The sequence below is a fragment of the Cricetulus griseus genome, chromosome 10 (assembly GCF_003668045.3).
Source record: "Cricetulus griseus strain 17A/GY chromosome 10, alternate assembly CriGri-PICRH-1.0, whole genome shotgun sequence".
In the NCBI taxonomy this organism is placed as follows: domain Eukaryota; kingdom Metazoa; phylum Chordata; class Mammalia; order Rodentia; family Cricetidae; genus Cricetulus; species Cricetulus griseus.
This window is the reverse complement of record NC_048603.1, coordinates 27,320,903-27,342,273: the sequence shown is the minus strand read 5'-3', so window position 1 is coordinate 27,342,273 and position 21,371 is coordinate 27,320,903. Positions and strand designations below refer to the sequence as shown.

The following is a 21,371-nucleotide window of genomic DNA, read 5'->3' as shown; positions in this document are numbered from 1 at the left end:
ATCTAGCACAGAAAAGATTCCAGTATTTTAGTTTGCTGCAATCACAATTCTAATAAACAATGCACTAGAGCTGCCAAAAAATAAATTGGATGATTTTCTGTGGTATACAAAGCAAGGAAGGGACTAACTCATCTCTAATCTGCAGTGGCCATGCTACAATTGGATTTAAGATTGCTTTTAATTGGGATATTTTACTATCAGAGGAACTTTCAAAAATTGAATTTACTGAGATGAAGGTGAATATAACGGTGGGAATTGATTGCTGTGCCACCATCCTGCACAGCCCACTTCAGACGGCTTCGATGTTCAAGTGATAGCGCTCAGTCCCCAACAGGGCTCTGTCTCAACCTGGCAATCCATTCATTATCTGCTCGCAGCAGTATGATCTTTCCAAAATATAAACATGCTTGCATCACACATACACCTGGACGCACTTTGTCCCACAGCCCCTGCAAGCACATTAAAAATCACCAAATATCTTCAGCGTCCTTGGGTTCTTATGCCCATCTATACCCTTAGATTCATTGTACAGGCATTTCCTTGTTGTAAACATTCCCCCATCCCCCACACACATCTTTAGCTATATGCTCTTGATACTTAAGCTCTGGACAGTCTGTTCCCTTGTCCATTGACTTGTCTACTTACCGCTAACTTCTCCACATTTGCTCCATGTCCACCCTCTGCAGCTAACTCCTGCTTATTTCCATTGAGGTCAACCCAGTCCTCATTTTATCTGGAAAGCCTCCTTGGCAGCCTCCTCCGCAGAGTTATGGATTTTATCCTCCTTTCAGCTTTGATAACACATGAGCTTCCTCTGTCTCAGCAAACATTACAGTCTGCTGTAATTACTGTCCCTCTGCTAGAGACCTACGTATAAACAAGGACATTTTTCTTCCTAATTCTTCAGCCTGCGATTCCAGAGTGGTCAGTTCCAAACTGTGTCGTGAGACAATTCATTCTTGAATAAAACTTATAAAGAGTTTGAATGGAATAGAGATGTTTCCAGTTGGAACATGGAAACCATTTCAGATTATACAATTCTATGCCCAGATTTTTATTCATTTTGGCCACACACTGAAATTAAGAACAGTGGGGAGAAATGAAGAGAATATATATTTTAATTCAATAGCTGAACTTCACATAATTAGGAAGATTTGAAATTGTGGGATGCTGGTTTTAGAAGGAAAGGGGGGTCCCTGTCAGTGAAGCTACTCAAGTTGAATGGCAGGACTAGCAAAAAACGTAGCCGGAAGTTTTCTACAGAGCCGCTGTGTTGAGAAGGATGATGAAACTTTCTGTGTGGGCTTTGAAAGAGGTGACACCTCCATCTCTTATTAGTGTGTTGTGATGGTTAGATTTATTTGTCAGTTTGACACAACCTAGAATCACCTGCGATGAGTATCTTGTCTCCATTGAGTTGGCCTGTGTGTGTGTGTGTGTGTGTGTGTGTGTGTGTGTGTGTGTGTGTGTGTGTGTGTATCTGTCTTATTAAGTTAATTGGTGTGGGAAGATCCAGCCCACTGTGAGCCGAACCACTCTCTAGGCAAAGAATTCTGATCTTCTGATCACGTAACCATTGAGCTGAGCACAGGAAGTGAGCTAGTGAATATCTGAACATTTACTCTCTCTGTGCTTGGATGCGGTATGAGCAGCTGCCTAGAGTTTCTGCCTTGATGTCCCCAAAATGGGCTGTAACCTGCAACTGTAAGACAACTAAACCTAATTCCCTTCTCAGTTGCATTTCCTCTCCAGGATATTTTATCACAGTAATAACCACGAAGCTATAATACATCTATTATTATTTGGATGTAAAACACCTCTCTAAAAGCACCATGTGTTGCATGAATGATCCCCAGACATTGGGGTTATCAAGAAGTTACTGGATCATAAGGAGGCTAGTTTGGATTAATTAGTGGACTTCATATCAGATGAGAGCTGTTTGAAGGGAAGTACGCCACTGAGTCAGACCTTTGCGGGATTGCTTTTTCCTGACCTTTCCTCTCATTCTCATTCTGTGTCTGGGCTCCAGCAGACGAGCAGACTCTTTTGCCCCAATCTTTTGCAGTTGTGATGCAGGCCCATAGCAGTGGGGACACTTGCTGTGGGCTGAAGTCATGAGCAGAAATAAACCTGTCGTTTATCGTAGGTATTTGTCCTACAGGTTTTTATCAAGGATGTTTTTAGACCTGTGTATGAGGGTGCATGCTTGCAAGGCCAGCCCTTGGGAAGCTAAGGCAAGGGAACTGCTGGTTGGAAGCCAGCTTGGACCTACATAGTGGGACCCTGTTAAAACAAACAAACAAACAAAATGATTTTAAAAACTAGTACTGTTCAATATTTGTTTCTCCACAACGCTGCTTCTGTCCATCTATCCCCATATACAGGCACACACATTGAAGTAAGTACCACAGGCACATACACATAGAGATAAAAGTGAGAATCCTGACACTGGAGCTACCATTTCTGAGGGAATCAGAAATCTATCATTTGTTGGCTACACTGCATGGACCCCCTATATTCTCCTCTTTTATATTAGAGTGGGCAGGATGAGTTTAGTGGCCATCCTTCTTTCATTCTATTGGAAAGTGGGTAACTTCATAATATTTAACACATTTGAATTCATTTCTGTCTTTTATTTTTTACAGGAACAAGAGCATTGAGTCCCCAGCTGTAGACAGAAAAGAGATGTAGAGAAGCCACAGGTGGGTTGCATCACAGTAATTTCCCCGGGAGGAGAGTTCCAGGACAGTTCACTTCCCTTGAGCATTGCACTTTAAGGACAGCATGTAAGATAACAGGAGACCAAGTCTAAGTACATGATATTTAAAATCTGCACTTTGTAGGAAAGTAAAATCAGTGTAAACATTACCTAAATGAAAGCTTCAACCACCTGCCAGGGTAAAAAAATCATAGGGTCTCTATCTTGTTTGTTGTATGAAGACCTTGAAGCAGCCACAGAATTTTTTTTTCCCTTGGTGTGCTGTTATTCTCTTTAGTCTTGCCTTTCCTTACTACATTAATCTTTGTGGCAATGCTAATGTCTTTTCTACATTGAAGTCAGCAAGCTTGGTTAATGCAAGGCCAGTGAACCATAAACCTCCTGAATGAGTAGTATTCAGTTCTGGCAGCCAGGTTCTCCTAAACAGGGGAGGGGGGAAGTGTGCCTCGGTAAAGGTACAACAAATAGCCCGCATGAGACACTAAACGCCAAGCAAATGTTGACTGTTATAATTGATATGCAATGAGATTATAACATATGAACATGTGTGAAGCCCAGCATTTTGGTCTCAAAGTTCATCTTCCAGCAAAAAATGGTGGACCTTGGATCTGTAACCTTTGAGATAAATTTGTCAGCTAAAGGTACTGCTAATATACCCAACAGGAAAAGAATCAGGGACTAAATGCAGATCATATATTATATATATATATATATATATATATATATATATATATATATGTGTGTGTGTGTGTGTGTGTGTGTGTGTGTGTGTGTGTGTACAATTAAATTTGTTCTTGACCGTCTTACACATGTATGTAGTGTGTTCTCATTCTTGTCAGCCCTCTGTCCCCTTTTAACTTTCTCCAATCCTCGTGATCCCTGCTTCCTCCTTCCTCCAAGTCCTTCTCTCACGTCTCAGTCTTTTCACTTTGTTTGATGACCACACAGTTTATCCCAGGTCATCTGTTCGACTACAGGTTTGGCATTCTCTATGCAAACCTGGTTGGTTCAACATTAAGTACCCAACTCAAGACAACAGATGTCCCTCTCCTAGACTCTCTCAGTAAACAGAATCTGTAGAAGTTCTCACAGCTTTGGAGACTAGAATCCCAAGATTTAAATGACCCCAGCTTGGTTTCCGGCATAGTTTGTCCCAGTGTTCTCTCCTTTCTATACTTTTGTATGGTGGCTGGAGCATACAGAGTTAGCTACATTCTTCTAAGGAGAGAAGACACTAATAATACCTTGAAATCTGTGAAGATTTAGTAAGTTGTCCTATTCAAACTATTTTGCTCTCAATTTATAGGTTAAAAAACAAACAAACAAACAAAACATAACAACAACCAAACAACAGTAAAACTCAGGGCCAGTAAAGTTTAATTGAATTTCCTAACATCACAGAGCTAATTAATATTAAAAGTAACATTCAAACTCAGGTCCCTTGCAACCTAATTGAAATCTCTTTTCTCTTGGATCACCAACATTGACAGATCTTTCTTTCCATGAGTTACTCATTAACATTGTTCTTGGTTGGGAACCTCAATCACCCCAATTATTGTGTTCCTGAAACTTTTTTCTCAGCCTGATTCAGGTAGTGGTGAGTCTGGAAGATTTTATGAGCTTGATTTTCAGAACTTCAGATGAGCCTTTTAGGTGCCATATTCTGGCACCAAAAGTTTTAAGATCCCACAATCCCTCAATGATTCAGTCTAGAATGGACTGGTGTTTGGGAAATGGACTATATTTTCTTTTCTGTTCTTTGTGGTGTGACCATTTAATACCCATGCAGGGACACATTCACAGGTCTGGTGGGGTTGGTGCTAGACGCATATTAGTTTCTGGTTTATTGTGGAAGCAGCTTTAAATCTGTGAGGACCTTAAGCTAGGACTGAGCAATGATGTTTAACATTCCTAGTTGGGAATCCCCCCAACTAGAACCCAGCAGAACTGAAAACAGCAAATGCTGTGGTATTCCAGCCCCTCCCTGCCTATGGCCGCCTCGTTCCTGGAGTGTCCTTGATTGGAAAATGGGGGCAATCACATTTAACTTCAATTTCCAAAGACATGGAGATAGAACTGGTCTTCAAACATGTATCTCCCGCCCCCCCTTTTTGTTCCCTCTCATCTTGGGATCATTAAGTGTAGGAATCTCTTTCAATTTCATTGAATTTATAGATACTTGGGTTCTCAACTTTAAGAAGCATGGTAGAAGCATTGAAGATAGAAGCCAGGTTACAAGTAGGAGCAAAGAGTCAAATCATATTAAAGAAATTACTTAAAAATCCTTGAGTAACTCTGCTGGTGGTAATGTTTGAAAATGCTGTGTGGGCTGATCGGGGAGAAAAGTCATCAGCAGTTGATATATGTATATATGTTTCTCTCATTGGTTGATGAATAAAACACTGATTGGCCAATAGCCAGGCAGGAAGCACAGGTTGTGAAACCAGAGGAGAAGGCTGGGGAGAGGAGTGAGAGAAAAGAGAGATGCTGAGGAGATACCATGCAGATACTGGGAAGATGGGATGCACCAGGCATTCCCTGGTAAGATAAGGCCATGTAGAAATACATAGAATAGTAGTTATGGGTTAATAATTAAGAGAGAGCTAGCCAGTAAGAAGCACTAGCCATCTGCCAACTAGTTTTATAATTAATGTAGCATCTCTGTGTGTTCATTTGGTGCAAAGTGACTGTGGGGCCAGGCTGGAAAGAAACTCCAGCTGCAAACGGTCTTAGCTTTGGTGAACCCTGTGAGCTACAGTGACAACATGGATGGCAAGGCACTGTGTATCTATCCAGTGAGGCAATAGTGGCGTGACTGTTGTCTTCTGCTGGGATGGAGCACCATGGCCAAAAGCAACCTGTGGAGGAAAGGGTTTATTTCATCTACTGTCTTCTAGTCCACCACCCAGAGAAGTCTGGGCAGGAATCTGAAGGCAGGAACAGATGCAGAAGAGGCCCTGGAGGAGTAATGATTATGGGCTTGCTCCTCAAGTCTTTCTCAATCTGCTTTCTTATAGCTTCCAGGACCACAAGCTCTGGAGTGGCATTACTGACAATGGGCTGAGCCCTCCCCCATCAATCACTGATTGAGAATATACACTACAGACTTGCCTACCACCCAACCTGGTGGGGCATTTTCTCAGCTGAGGTTCCCTCTTCCAAAATGATTCTAACCTGTGTCAAGTTGGCAGCCCAACTTTTCTGTGGGTGAGCCGCTGTTCAAAGATTGGAATTTAGGCAGGTTCCACAAGAAGAATTTATGTTGGCTATGCCAATGCTGGCCAAAAGCTGATGGCCATGGAGGTCATAGGCCCTAAGGGGAACCTGCTATTGTTGATTGCTTTCTATTGACACTAAGTCAAACTACCGTCTGAATAATGATGTTTGTATATATAGATGAGTGGTGTTCTCAACCTGAACACAGAAGCTTCTGCTTGCAATGAGTGAAGGCTGGTGCAGACACATAAAAAGAAGCCAAAGTTTAAAAATAAGTGACTCCCCTAAAGGAGACACCTATATTACCCTGTTCCGAGAGGACATCACTGAAGATGGCGTGGAAAGCTAGACCATGGGAAGAATGCCCTAAAAAACTGTTATCTGCACATGACATGTGTGGTACACCCTAAACTCACAGTAGCAAGGACTCCCTGCACGAGACCATTATAAGACCCACCCACCTTCCATCATGATCAAAGGAAAGACTTGGAGAACCCACTCCTCTTGGAGGAGTTGCAGGCATTTAATGGCTGCCAATGGAAGGAAAGTTGTATTCCTCAGTGTTGAAGCCACTTGTAAGCTGCCCTTGCTCAACTAACACCCATGTTCATGCAGGTGACCCTGATTAAGTTCACTGGGCCATAAACAAAGACAAGAGGAGAGGAGGGAGAGTTGTTAGTAAGAAAGAGGAGGAGCGGAAAGGAGCTAGGACATGAAAATGGGAGGAAAAGGTCAATGCATCACATGTATGAGGTTGTGAAAAAGTAAACAGAAAGACATTTTGGAGGAAAAAGTAAAACAATTGTGGGGAAAATATTGCTGAGTTATTTCCTATTGATTCTCTATTGGGTCCTTGGTTACCCTATCCCTGCTACATAATACTTAGAAATGTCTCCAAAGATTTCTGTTTGTCAGTCTGCTTCTTTTCTGCTCTGTTTACATTTCTTAAATACAAGTTAGATATTGGGCGGGGTTTTCCAAAAGGCTCTCTGAACTTTACAGGCTGCTGCTGTTGTCCTTGGTTGCTCCCCAGAGGTGGAAGGTAAGTCTGCATTGCTGAAGAAACCACAAACTTCAGATGCAGGGCCCAGAGGTCACTCCTCTTCCTCAAGGACTAGCTTTCCAGGTGCCGGAAGGTACCATGCTTCCAAAGGAGGCAAGCTGATGGGGGATGTCCTTCTGTATATGTGTTCCTCTTATTGGTTGATGAATAAAACACTGGCTGATAGGAAGATAGGTGGGGCTAGGAGATGAGGAGAATTCTGGGAAAGGTAGGCAAAGAGATGCCAAGTAGAATCCATGGGAAGACCGGATGTACCAGGTGTTCTCTGGTAAGATAAGGCCATGTAAAAATACATGGATTAGTAGTTATGGGTTAATAATTAAGACAGAGCTAGCCAAAAGTTTATACTTAATACAGCGTCTCTGTGTGTTCATTTGGGGCTGAAGGGGCAGCACCTGGCCGGACAATGTACTCCAGCAACAGGAAGCAGGCAACAGTCCTATTCAGCTACCATGCTTATGAACTGCAAAAATAACTAGCATAGCAAGATCACCCAAAGGATGCAGTAGTGGAACACAAATCTTAGTGGTAGCCAACAGCTCTCTAATGGGACTTAAGACCTGCCCAACAAGAGGGAAACCATGCCTGGTATTGTAGCCCAGGTCTAGTGAAGTCACAACTGCCACTTTACTAAATCAGCATAACCCCTAGCTATACTCTACACATTTGCCATTGTACCCACAGAAAAGTGTAGCTCTCTTTACTCATCAAGGAAACGTCTCTTTGAAAGAGACAAGAGACCATTATGGAAAGCCACAACCAGTCCCCGGGGATCCATCTACCAAACAACTCCCACACCTAAGTGTAGGGAGAAACCCTGATTAGAGGTACCGCTGACCACACCCAAGTGGGCACGGTCACAGTTACTTTACAGGGGTTTACGAGGCAGAGAGGTGAGCATGCGGCTCTCTCGCGCTTGGCTGAGCTGACTGGGAAGCATATCTGGGTCCATCCTGCTCAGGTGCAAACCTGGTCACTGGTTCCCTTGCGTGAGTGTTTTCCCTCAATAAACTACCAGTTATCAACCTATCTCTGACTCCACTTTGTAATCATCAGTCCCTAAAGTTCAGGGTTCACTGTGCAAGACAGAGTGGAAACATTCTAAAATCCAGACAGAGAGTTTGATATGAAATTGTATCTTCCAGGAAGGTCAGAAGCTACACCCATAAGGTCTTACCAACATGACTACCTAAAGATGAGCTGAGGAAGACCAATAAATAAATATACTCTGATATGGATGGGAGAAAGGCCACGAGGCCCCAGCCATACAGAAAGAACTGCAGGTAATTAAGCAATTCTGGGAGCAGAAATAGTCTTCCCCAGAGTAAAGAATAACACTTTGGTTACCCAATATCAAAAGGTCAAAACATACAGAGAAGTAACATACAAACTGAAAGTTTGTTACTTATATAATGCACAAATACATAAAATAACTTTATATGTTACATATATGTAAATAACTAATAAAATAGGACATGAATTTGAAAAAGAATATGAAGGGGGTATATGGAAGGTTTTGGAGAGTTGATAGGAAGTGGAAAAATAATGTAATTGTAAGTTCAAAAAAATAAAAGAAATTTTAAAAAATTAAATCGGGTCCCTCTATGTTGCCTTCTGCAACCTCAAACAGTGGAGGCCTTGTTTATCCACAGTTCTCTGTTATTTGCAACAGTGACAATGTTATACTTGGATGAATACCAGTGACATGGCAGGCAGTACCTAGAAACCTCTAAGTCACCCATAAAGGACAATGCCAAGATATTTATCATGATCTCCTCTTTTAGCTGAGCAAGTGTATCTCAGAGGAGAAAGCAGTCTGCCCGAGGCTACACAGCAGGCAGGAGGGTGTCCGGACTCTGCCACCAAAGCACTTTGGACTGTTACTAGAATTGGAGCCAAAGCAAAGTCATATCCCGACACTCCCAACCCTGATCACTGCTTGCTCTCTGCTTGCAGCTCCCAGGGAGGTCATCACCATTATCATCTTGGAGCTGCATCAAAGACACTGTGGCCCTGTGGATTCGGCTGAAGGCTGGGAAAAGCAAATAAAGTGAGTGTTCATTCTCAGCCTCTTCGGGGATCTTTTCATCTTCAAAGTCCTTTGTGAATATTAAACAATTAATCCAGCTGGAGGCACTAGGCACCTGGGAAAGTGAAGTTTCCATTAATGTTGAAAATTCCTATTGCTGTCAGGGTACTTTTGCCTTCCCGACCTGCTTCTACAGCCAGCGAGCTTTTCCACAGACATGAAACACAATTCCATTTTCATGATTCTCGTGTGTGGACGCAGGAGCTTTGAGACTTCTAAGCGTGATGAGTTTCAAGTATCTTTGAGTTGTCAAGCTTTGCAGGTTTTTCTCCCTCAGTACTCATACTCAGACACACACGCATGCACACAAGCACACACACTCCGACCGTTATGCACGTGCTCACAAGTCCACAGTTTTAATGAGAAATCATAGAACTTGATGGCAGGCATGTGTATCAACACTCCGGTACTAGCCTAGCAAGTGTCACAGAGAGGAGACTTTCCTGTCACAGCTCAAGTCACAACCATGCTGCTGTCTCTGTGGTTCATTGGACCAGCACACTTGCTTGCTAACTGAAAAACTGGTCATGCAAATTCCAGTCAAGGGAAAATTCAAATGTGCTGGACACAGTGTGTACCGTGTACTTCAGGACTGTGCTGTTCTTTTGTGACTACCAGGGCAATGTGTGCTAAACATGTCTGCTGAATATGACCCATCTATTTATTAAAAATCACATGTCAGTATGCCAAGATTCTCATCCAGTAGTTCCAGAAGATTCCTGAGAATATAAATTTATACGTGTGTGTGTGTGTGTGTGTGTGTGTGTGTGTGTGTGTGTGAGAAAGACAGAGAGAGAGAGAGAGACAGACAGACAGACAGACAGACAGACAGACAGGCAGATATTGGGGTGTTTTGTTTAAGTTAGTTAAGTATGTTAACACTTGCAGTAAAAATCCCCATAACTGCATAACATTAATTCACTCATAAATGAAATGATGGGGACAGAAATCACTAGTGTGCAGTTACCTGTCTGTTGTGACACCTGTTAAGGTACAGAGTAATATATGTCCCTATATGTTTCCACAAACCTCTCCACCTCCATGGCACTAAGCTTGGCTAGTGTGGGCTTTATATAATTTACTACACCATTTGTTTGTCTGTCTAACACACACATACTGAGTCCATTAAGGCCTTCTAAAGTTTATGTGCTATTTCAAGACAGGATTTTTAAATGAATAGTAGCTATCAAATCTTTGGAGGCAGGCCTAGTGAAAGTTTATGAAAGAGGCATTCCTGACAACATTTTTAGTAGGTATGAGCAGCAAAGGCATCAGAGAGGGAAAGACATAGGAGCATTTTTCAAGTTTGGGAGGAATTTACTATACAGTTAAAAAGCTACAGGGAATCACACGAAGATGGAGGCCATGAAAAATCACAAGGGTGGAAGACACTTGGGAGTGCAAGTGTGCCCTAGGGAGGGAAGCATATGGCAGTGAAGGGACCAGCTCCCCGTTTCGGCAGCCATGACAGTAACACGTGCTTGCCATGACCTTGTCCTAGTCACTAGAAGTCAGATGCTTTGTGGCAAGGAACCAATCAGAAGTTAGCTGGTGGGACTATGCTTTACGGGTGTGCTTTACGGACAAGTGCACAGCAATGATGCGCACAGCATAGCAACCACCCTGGGAGGGCCTATGGGCCATAACAACCAGTTGGCCAATCAACACAGGGCAAGCCCTCCAAGCCTGGAGGCACACCAATCCTGGGACTGTGCATACCCCTAGACACTCCCCTTACACTGCCCTACAAGATCTCTATGCAGACGCTTCGAGCTGTCTTTGCTAGCCATCCAACATGGCGGGTGGGTGAAAGACCCCAGCTAACATGGGGTTAGCTCGTTAAACAACAGTAAAGCCTCATGCAGTTTGCAGCAAGTTTTCGAATCTGCCTGGTGATTGGGGTGACTGTGGTTCTGGGCTGGGACCCCGGAGGCCTGAGTTTTCCAGGGGTCTAACAGCAGGAGCTGAGAAGGAGGGGTTCTTCACCAAAACATGTTGGACTTTGGCACAGTAGCCATGATCGATGATGGAGAGGAGCCCAGGACACATCTTTCTGGTGACTTGGGGTCATTGTAATGAAACCCTTGGTGCTTTCTCAGCTGGCTTTTCAGATAACTTACCTTGCAGAGCCAGGACTATTTCCGGGAAAGCTCAAGTCTGGCCATATGCATTGTCCTTCCCATCTGAACTCCGGGCTAATTGTAGACACCTTCTGCTGTTACTAGTTTATTTTATTCCCGCCTTCCTTACCTTATGCTACTTGGCTTTGGATTAATTACTCTTTAGACTTTTGTGCAAACTCCCTTTCCCCTACTAGTTTACAGAACTAATGATCAATTCTGAACTTACTTTCTAAGATTTATTCTATTTTTATGTGTGTGTGTGTGTGTGTGTGTGCCATGGTGTGTGTGTGTGCCATGGTGTGTGTGTGTGTGTGTGTGCCCATGTGTGTGTGTGTGTGTGTGTGTGTGTGTGTGTGTGTGTGTGCATGGTGTGTGTGTGTGTGTGTGTGTGTGTGTGTGTGTGTGTGTGTGTGTGTGTGTGTGTGTGTGTGTGTGTGGTGTGTGTGTGTGTGTGTGTGTGTGTGTGTGTGGTGTGTGTGTGTGTGTGTGTGTGTGTGTGTGCTGGTGTGTGTGTGTGTGTGTGTGTGTGTGTGTGTGTGTGTGTGTGTGTGTGTGTGTGTGTGTGTGTGTGTGATGTGTGTGTGTGTGTGTGTGTGTGTGTGTGTGTGTGTGTGTGTTGTGTGTGTGTGTGTGTGTGTGTGTGTGTGTGTGTGTGTGTGTGTGTGTGGTGTGTGTGTGTGTGTGTGTGTGTGTGTGTGTGTGTGTGTGTGTGTGTGTGTGTGTGTGGTGTGTGTGTGTGTGTGTGTGTGTGTGTGTGTGTGTGTGTGTGTGTGTGCATGGTGTGTGTGTGTGCCATGGTGTGTGTGTGTGTGTGTGTGTGTGTGTGTGTGTGTGTGTGTGTGCTCCAGCATGCATATATGTGCAGGAGTTCCTGCAGAGGGTTGAACAAGGTGTCAGATCCCTTGAAGCTGGACAAAGATTTGGTTCAGAGCAAAGCGGAAGTCGATGAGATGCGACGGGAGGGTCATTACAGAAGCGTATGAGAAGATGGGAGCTTTGTGAGTGGCCTGGGGAGCAGATGAGGGTTTGGGCAGTCGCCACTGCCCATGTGAGATGGACTGAGCAAAAGCAGTGTAGGGAAGGGTGTATCAAAAATCACTCAGAATATGTGGCAAGCAATGCTTTGGCATGTAAAATCTTAAGCTACATTTAGAATTTAATTTTTAGACTCAGTACTTTTACAGTTTGCTGTCTCAGCCCATCCCCACACACTCACTCCTATGCTCACTGAAACATCTAAATAATTAAATCCTCAAATGCTTTTAGGATATGCTTTGTTGTTGCAACACATCTGCTACATGTTGGGGGAGCCCTTCCCAGCAGATGTTCTTTTCCTTTGGCTTGTTTGTTTATCTCTGGAAATGATCATCTTAACCATTCTCCCCGCCATGTTTCACAAAAAGAAATCCTTCCCACACCCCTCTGCTTCACTCTGCCCTTCATGGTCCTTTATCAAACCTTTAAGGATATATGCTGTGCAGCTAATTATTTTCCCCTAGATGCAGAGTGTTGATACAAGAGAAGGTTATCCCTGGCTCTGAACAGAGCACACCGGGACTCATTTGTGCACAGAACTCTCTTGCCTGAAAAACCACAGTGTTTATAGCGGAAACCACCGGGACTATGGGCTCTTTCAGTAGTCAAATGCAATGCAATCTCTTTTTTGAGAAATTAAGCAAGAACAGTTAAAGTCTGACCTACCAATTAAAAAGGAAGACTGAGAAAATAACAACAACCAAAAGAAAAATGAGTTTGTAGAATTTGATAATAATAAAAAGAAGGTATTTTTTTAATGGCATTTGGGCAAGCTGGCACACAATCTTCAATAGACTCTTCCTAAAGATCACAGCCACAGGGAGTGACTTAGTGAACCCCCAGGAAATGCTAATAGACTCTGTATTTACTGGGACTCCTGGTTAAAGAGTCCCTGGGGAACCTGGAAGAGAGAGATTTTCTTTCACTTTCTGCACAGAGATAGCCAACATTATATTGACTCAATAAAAGGACATAACTAAGTCACCTTTGAAATACACATGAGGGAGGAAGAAAAAGAAATTTTAATTAAGCCAGGTATAGTGTAGCAGCACGAGAAGCCATGAGGAATATTTTTAAATTATGTGCAAACTTAATATCAAAACAGGAAGAGTCGTTTTTGTATAGTAAAGGTGAGATAAGTATTTACTTCACATTAAATGTTACTAAAGTCTTAGAAAATGAGATTTTAATTATAGTTTATTTTCCTTAGCATCATTTAACTTACAGCTTGTGGATCAATGTCCTCCCAAAGACATATTATATTCTAAAGGGCACCTAGGCCACTTTTTGTTCCCACAGGAAGAAGACATTTCTTCCCACCTAACTATTTGTAGAATATCCACCCCGGCCCGCTACTTGAAATTCATGTTCTTGCCAGGCTGTGTCTGCAGGTAAATCTGTTTGTGACTCCCTGGTCAGTCATGCTTGGTGGCCCCTTCCCATCTGTGTACTGAAGTCTTTGAGTGTGAAAATCTCTTCTCTCAAATCCCCCAGCACCACTGGTTCAATTTACGGTTTTCCTTTCCTTTTCAGGTAAAGCAGTTATCCAGAAGAAGGCAGCAGAGGTGAAGTCGTGGGCACTTGAGCTGCCCAATGTGGGAGCTGGAACCAAACCTGGGTCCTCTGCAAGACCGGTACCTGCTCCTGACTGCTAAACTAGCATGGCAGCTCCTCAACTCTAATATCTTCTGCCCCCCCCCACCCCCACTGGGTTTCCTCTGCCCTCCTGATTGCACTTACCATTTGGATTCTCTCTCTTCCTTCCTTCCTTCCTTCCTTCCTTCCTTCCTTCCTTCCTTCCTTCCCTCCCTCCCTCCCTCCCTCCCTCTCTCCCTCTTTCTTTCTTTCTTTCTTTCTTTCTTTCTTTCTTTCTTTCTCTCTCTCCCTCTTTCTTTCTTTCTTTCCCTCCTTCCTTCTTCCTTCCCTCCTTTCTTTCTTTTCTTTCACACAGCCTTGTTCTCATTCATTTTTCTCACTCTTTTTTTTCTTTGAGATATTATACGCATATTTAGCAAATATTTTTGAGAGGGTTCCAACAGATATTTACCTTCAGTGCGGGGCTACAATATAGTACTTTTAGAGCCAATTCTGATGTTTTCTTAGTTCTGTCCACTGCACGTTAAATGGAACAAACGGTCTGTGTTGTATTTCTGGTAAACTCCCGCCCATTTGTCTAATACTGTTTCCTCATCTTCCACAACTGATGGCAGGGGGGGATAAAGCTCCTAGCCCACATCCAATGGTTCATGTTATCTGTAAGGGGCTTGGTTCTATTTCGTTAAGCTTGGACTGGCTCCATCTCTAAGACATACCTGATGAGATTTTGTCTATTCTCCAGCATCTTCACTGGAATATATTAAATTACTAAGAATACTTGAAAGATTCATGTCATTTTCAGGAGAAATGAGCATCTGTCCCATTGGGTGTCTTCCTAGGCAGCATGAGGACAGAAGGACAGTGCTATGCTCAGAGCTGCTGGCTTGCCAGATCCCATTTCAAACTGGAAGCCACCCAGCAATTAGCATCTGTTCAATGCTTGGGCCATGGTTGGCAGCCCACATACAAATGAACCTTTGGCATAAAACCAGTTCATAATACAAGGACTAAACACACTCTTAATTACCTAATTTCTCTCATAACCATCCATATTTTAGTTCTAAACTAAAAATTGCAACATACGATTGTAAAAAACAAAAAGTACTAGAATTTGGAATCAGTTCCCATTTTGTAAGTGCAAATTGAAGGTGAAGAGGACAAAACAGGACAAAGCAACAGGAAAGTTCCATTCTGTCCCCACATTGTGTATTTCTTCTATTGGGAAAATGTCCAAGATCCAACTAGGTGCTCAATGAGACAGAGCCATAAGGCAAGAAACAGACCTCAGGACTGTCTGAATTCAGAAGGCAAAAGTCGGCTGCCACTGATAACACCAACTACAGGTTTAAAAAATGCCAACCAGATTTCTCTCAGACTTCTTTTATGCCCAAGACTAGGAGGCAGAGTTCTGCCCTGGGGTTCTTGATGTCTTATGGGAATGCTTATTCTTGGTTTTTATGGTCTAGTCTCTGCTTTCTTTATGCTTAGCAGGATGTCTTGGTGAGAGATGGTTTGGAGGCCAAACAAGTAAGACCTCCCTACTGCCGACCCTTCTCCTCTTCTTCAGCGGGCCATCCTGATCTCTGCATGGGATGTGCACTAATGCCATCCAGTGTGGTTTTTAATGAAATGCACCTAAGTTCACTCAGCATTCTACATCTGGCACTGCCTTTCCCACTGAACCTGGCTTTAAGACTTAAGAATTCAAATTGCTCATGTGGTAGACAGGTCCTTTGGGAGAAAACAGACTGCAATTGACTCATTATCCAGCAGGCCCGTCTTACAGCATGTCTTAGCAACCTGACTGCAGCTAAGGCTGGCATGTTTCCTTCTTAAGAAATGGGATGGCAGTACAAGGGATGTGCTCTTGCCACAAAGAACCATGCAAACTGATGCTTATATGAATTAGATCTAACCACTTTACAGCACTGTACCACATATGAAAACACTACCCAATAGTCCCTGTCAGTTTACCACGATGATAAAAAGTTATAAATTTCTAACTAGTGGTTTCTGATAATCAGGAAGGGTTGGTGGAGATCTCCACCCAGGACCCAGTTCTCAGCATAAAATGATAATCTTTCTTTAGAATGAACTGGAAAAAAAAGCAGGAATGCTGCACATTTACACCTCCAGTGCTTAAGACAGTGAGATGGAGAGGATATAAGTTTGAGGCTAGGTTGGGCTACAAAGAAACATCATGATAAGAGAAAGCAGGAAGGAGGGAGGAGGGAGGGGGGAGGAGGGAGGGAGGGAGGAGGGAGGGAGGGAGGAGGGAGGGAAGGAGGGAGGGAGGGAGGGAGGAAGGGAGGGAGGAGGCTGGAATGGTGCCCTGGATGTACGCTCTCATGTTATGTACAGTGACTTGTCAAATTGCTTTCAGAAATTGTACAGACTCCCCGCCCCCCGCCCCCAGTTTATAAAGGAGCTGCCTCCACGACCATCTTGGATGACAGTGTTCTCATTTCCTTCTCAGAGCTGCTCTGGATTCGTCCCTTTACCCTGTCGTATTTTCCATGCAGCTTCATGATTTTATGTGACACCATTTGCCTGCACTTGTTTTTGTGGCCTGGGCTTTTTAAAGTTTTACACAAAATATACCGCCTGTGCCAGTACCATGAAGTTTCTCCTCTATGCTTTCTTAAAGCATTTTCAGGGTTTTAAATTTAAGCACGTAAAACACTTTTTGTTAGTTTCTGTGTATGTCAGAGAGAAGGGTCCGAGTTTCTTCTTCTGCAAGTTTTCCTAATGGGGGAAGACATTTGTAAACATCTGAGAGGGATTAATATATAAAATATATATCGAATTGAACTCATTAGCAAGAATACAAGAAGTCCAACATAAAATGGACAAAGTAAGGCATGGGAATGACAACAAAAAATCCCCACAAAAAACAATACCAAAAGGAAAAACAAACAAAACAAAATAAAAAGCAAACCAAAAATCTGTGAAACAATGACTCCCATCATGAAACATCATGAGGATGACAATCAAACACACAATGAGGACTTATTTTGCCACAGTTATACTTTCTGTTGTAACAACAGTAAAAGTCATCAAGCATTGTTAAGGCTGTGGACAAAAGGGAACCTATACATGCTGTTGCTTTGGACGTCTCTTAATGTAGTCATTGTGGATAACAGTGTGAAAGGTTTTTTAACAATTAAAAATAGAAGCTGGGTGCTGGTGGTGCATGCATTTAATTACAGCACTCAGGAGGCAGAGGCAGAAGGATCAATGTGAGTTTGAGGCCAGCCTGGTCTGCAGAGCGAGTTCCAGGACAGGCTTTGAAACTACACAAAGAAACCCTGTCTCGGAAAAAAAAGCCAAAACAAAATAAAAAAAAATCCAATTAAAATGAAACTGGCATATGACTCAGTTGTCCCTTTCTAGATATTTGTCCAGAGGAAATGAAATGGGCATGTAAATGAGATATCTGCATCCCCATGTTTATTGCAGTACTGTTTCCAATGTGCAACGAACCTATGTGACTAACAGTGGATGAATGTCTGAGCAAAGGTGGCACGCATGGAGAATGCCAACCACCCGAGGCAGAGACTGGCATACTGGAGGGTTTTCTGTTGCGTTAAATAAAGTAGGCACAGAAAGACAAGCCCTAGGCATAAGCTTAAAACATTGATCTCATGAAGTAGACTAGAGTGGTGAGGGGAAGAGAGTGGTGAGGGGAAGAGAGAGAGAGAGAGAGAGAGACAGAGAGACAGAGAGACAGAGAGACAGAGAGACAGAGACAGACAGAGACAGACAGAGACAGAGAGAGAGGAAAGGCACTGGCCAAAGAATCTGTAATTATAGTCAGACAGAAGGCAATCTCAGCAAGCCTGTCTTACAGCAACGTGACTGCAGCTAAGGCTGGCATGTTTCCTTCTTAAGAAATGGGATGGCAGTACAAGGGATGTGCTCTTGCCACAAAGGAACCATGCAAACTGATGATTATATGAATTAGATCTAACCACTTTACAGCACTGTACCACATATGAAAACACTACCCAATAGTCCCTGACAGTTTAACACTATGATGAAAAGTTATAAATTTCTAACTGGTAGTTTTTATGGAGCCTGTTATTATCATCCGATCTAGTGGTGTTCGAGCAATCGGTAGGTCCCAGACCGCCCTTGTCGTATTACTATAATCAAGGGGTCTAGCTTCTACCAACTCACATACTCACAGGACAACTACATACTTCCATCCCCCTTTTAATTGTGGCTTATGGTTTAAATACAGCAACAAAGAAAGATCAGAATCAGTTTGAGGGAGGAGCCACTCTTAGTTTTTAATTAGTTAGCCATTTATTTTGTATCCATACATTTATAAACACACCCTAGTTGTTCTCTCTTTCCACACTTGTTTACCCCTTCTGCCTCTTACTGAGTCCTACCCCACATTTGTGGCTTTTTGTTTTGTCATATAGTGAGTTTAGCCAAAGCTCTCTTTGTGACCATGGCTTTGGAACTATCCTTCCATCCTTCAGAGCTTGGTCATCTCAGTGGTGGGCACACAACTTAAGACAATGACTCCTCCTCTCCCAGAATCCTTCAGTAGCCAATAGTTCAGCAGGGAGGGGCATCCATGAGGTCCTCCCCCATTCTAAGTCCTGAGAGGACCAGCCTTTTGTGGGCCCAGAGCAGGTAACCATAGCTGCTCTGATGAACCCATGATTCCCACAATTCTTAATGAGCATTTGTAGGGAGTTTTCAGAGGTAAGGGAAGCCTTCTTTATGTATCTCTAAAACCTAATGGCTACTGAAGGAAGGAGACTCCATTTTCTTCAGGAATGTGGCCCCTGGTGGCTTGCCAATGCTCCAGCGAATGACACTAGACCCAAGCACACAATGGCATATGATGTGTGGAGATATCTTTCTTGAACAAATAAAGCCTATCTGGGAGTCAGAGAATGGAGCTTGCCATTAGCTAACCATAGTGGTCTGGAGGTCTGGACAGACAGACAGGAAGTGATGTAACTGGGTGGAATCAGGATATAAGCAGGAACAAACAGGAAATCACTCTCTTCTCTCCGGAGATGCTTAGCAGTCACCATGTAATGGAGGAAGGAGTAAGAGGTCCAGTCCCTTCTCCCTAAGATAAGACCACATGGAAATACATAGAATAATATAAACGGGTTAATATTTAAGGCAGAGCTAGCCAATAAGAAGCCGTAGTCATTGGCCAACAGTTTTGTAACTAAAATAGCATTCGTGAGTTCACTTGGTCTGGAAGGGGCAGGACCAGAAAACTGCCATAGCATCGGTGAACTTAAACAAATGGCACGTGAAATTGAGAGGAAGGAGCAGTGCTAGAGGCAGTATGGGAAGGGTTAAGGGAAGGGACTCTAGGGTAGATTTTATCAAAACATGTATGCATGTATGAAATTCTCAAATAATAAATCTAATGTATCATTCATCTTCCTAGGACAAGGTCCCAGAGAAAGCGCTTTCTAAATATACCTTTAAGGTGTGTATTGCAGTTGTTCTGGTTTGGCCGTGGCTGTTGCAACCCTGAAAGTGTGTCGTGGGCTCTGGGAACTGGAGCTCAGTCATTGCAAAAATAATTGGGACTAATGTCAAGAACCAGCAGAAGTTCTCTCCCACAGTCAAGATGTGGGTCTTTGAAGAAGCAGTGAACGGGAGGAAGCTGACACACGTCATAAATCATGACCGCGAAAAGATCAGGTGTCTTCCAGGACACAAGCTGCCAAAAAATGTGGTTGCGGTCCCAAATCTCAGAGAGGCCCTGCAGGATGCAGATCTGGTGGTGATCACCACCCCACTCCCGTTCATTCACAAAATTTGTAATGAGATTACCGGCAGGATGCCCAAGATGGCTTTGGGCATCACACACACCAAAGGCATCACTGAGAGCCCAGGAGGGTTGATGATTGCCTCCGACATCATTCGAGAGAAGACGGGGATGGATGTCAGTGTGCTGATGGGGACAAATAGAGCCAGCGAGGTGGCTGCCGGGAAGTTTTGTGAGACCACCATTGGCAGCAAAGTCATTCAGAACCGCCTTCTCTTCAAAGAGCTGCTTCAGACCCCCGACTTGGCATCACTGTGGTGGATGATCCTGATGCCGTGGAACTCTGCGGAGCACTGAAAAACATCGTTGCTATGGGAACCACCTTCTGCGATGGCCTCCACTGTGGAAACAACACTAAGGCTGCTATCATCCGCCTTGGCCTCGTAGAAATGATTGCTTTCACCAGGATCTTTTGCAAGGGCCAGGTGTCCACGGCCACCTTCCTGAAGAGCTGCGTCTTGGCTGACCTCATCGCTACCTAGGGAGTGACTACGAGCTGGCCAAGGCCTTCATCGGGACCAGGAAGACTATTGGAAATGGAAACCCGGAGAAGGAGGTGCTGAATGCACAGTACCTTCAAGGTTTCGAGACCTCTGTGGTAGTCTACCGGTCCCTCAAGCGGTAGGGGCTTCTAGACAAGTTTCCATTGTTCTCAGCAGTGTATCAGATTTGCTGTGAAGGAAGACCTACCACGGAGATGCTAACCTGCCTCCAGAGTCATCTGTGCGCATCTGAAGGGTATCTAGCATCTGGCTGGGACAGCTCTGCCTCTCCTACTGGGAAATGCTTGGAAACCAGGACTTGACAAGCAGGTCCCTATTTGATTATAATCTTAAATACTGAATATATTTGGATTACTACAGCTTTGTTTCTGAATTGCGGGATGCAGCTCATTGACTAATGGATATTGGGTAACAGCTAAGCACTTACAGACATGTGAGTGTGTTTTTCTTTCTCATTGTGTGTGTTTCTATGATCCAAAACTAGTTGTTCCTTTAATGATCACATTTGAAGTTTCCCCATGAAAGTAGCCTATAAGATTTCATCTCTCTCCAATAAAATTTATAGATGGGATACAAATCTATATTAGTGGGGGGATTTTCTTCTCATTTTCATGATGTTAAAGTCAGCCAGCATTAAAATATTAATTACAATAGACAAGGGGGCATGGGTGAAGTCCACCATGTTTAACTCTTGAATGATATCTCAAAAGTTAACACAACTGTTAATATAAGCGGCAATCAAATGCACTCTTCCACCCTCCTGAGACTAACTAAGACATCAGCAGGCCTCTTGGACCTCTAGCTTGTTGATTGTGAATGCTATGAGCTGCTTTTTCTGAGGCCAAGGACACTTCCACCAAGGGAGATGTGTGTGACAAAGAGTCCCCAGTCAAGCAGTATCAGCTCTACTCTTAGAAATTCAGGTTCTTAGAGTGACACCTATGTTTCAGCATGCCCCCCCCAAGTTCCTAGTGCTCAGTGAGATCTCAGAACCTCTGTCTTAGAGGATGGGTTTGAGTTTGGTCTTCTGTGAATGGTGTTCTACAGAAGACAACTGTCCATGGTTGTAGTGGCTATTCCGGTTCTGAAATAGTGAGTGAGTTTTGGTAAAACTGCATCATATAGTATTTGGAATGTATAACCTGGAAGCTCAGACCTCAGTAAAACCTGTTAAACCAGCAAATCCTAAACACTTTAGACTATAGATATTAT

General features: G+C 43.4%; 1 pseudogene; it reads left to right on the top strand.

Annotated features, from left to right (window-relative positions):
• The first annotated feature begins 11,079 nt into the window (after positions 1-11,079).
• Positions 11,080-20,461, top strand: LOC100764929 (annotated as a pseudogene).
• The last annotated feature ends 910 nt before the right edge of the window (positions 20,462-21,371 follow it).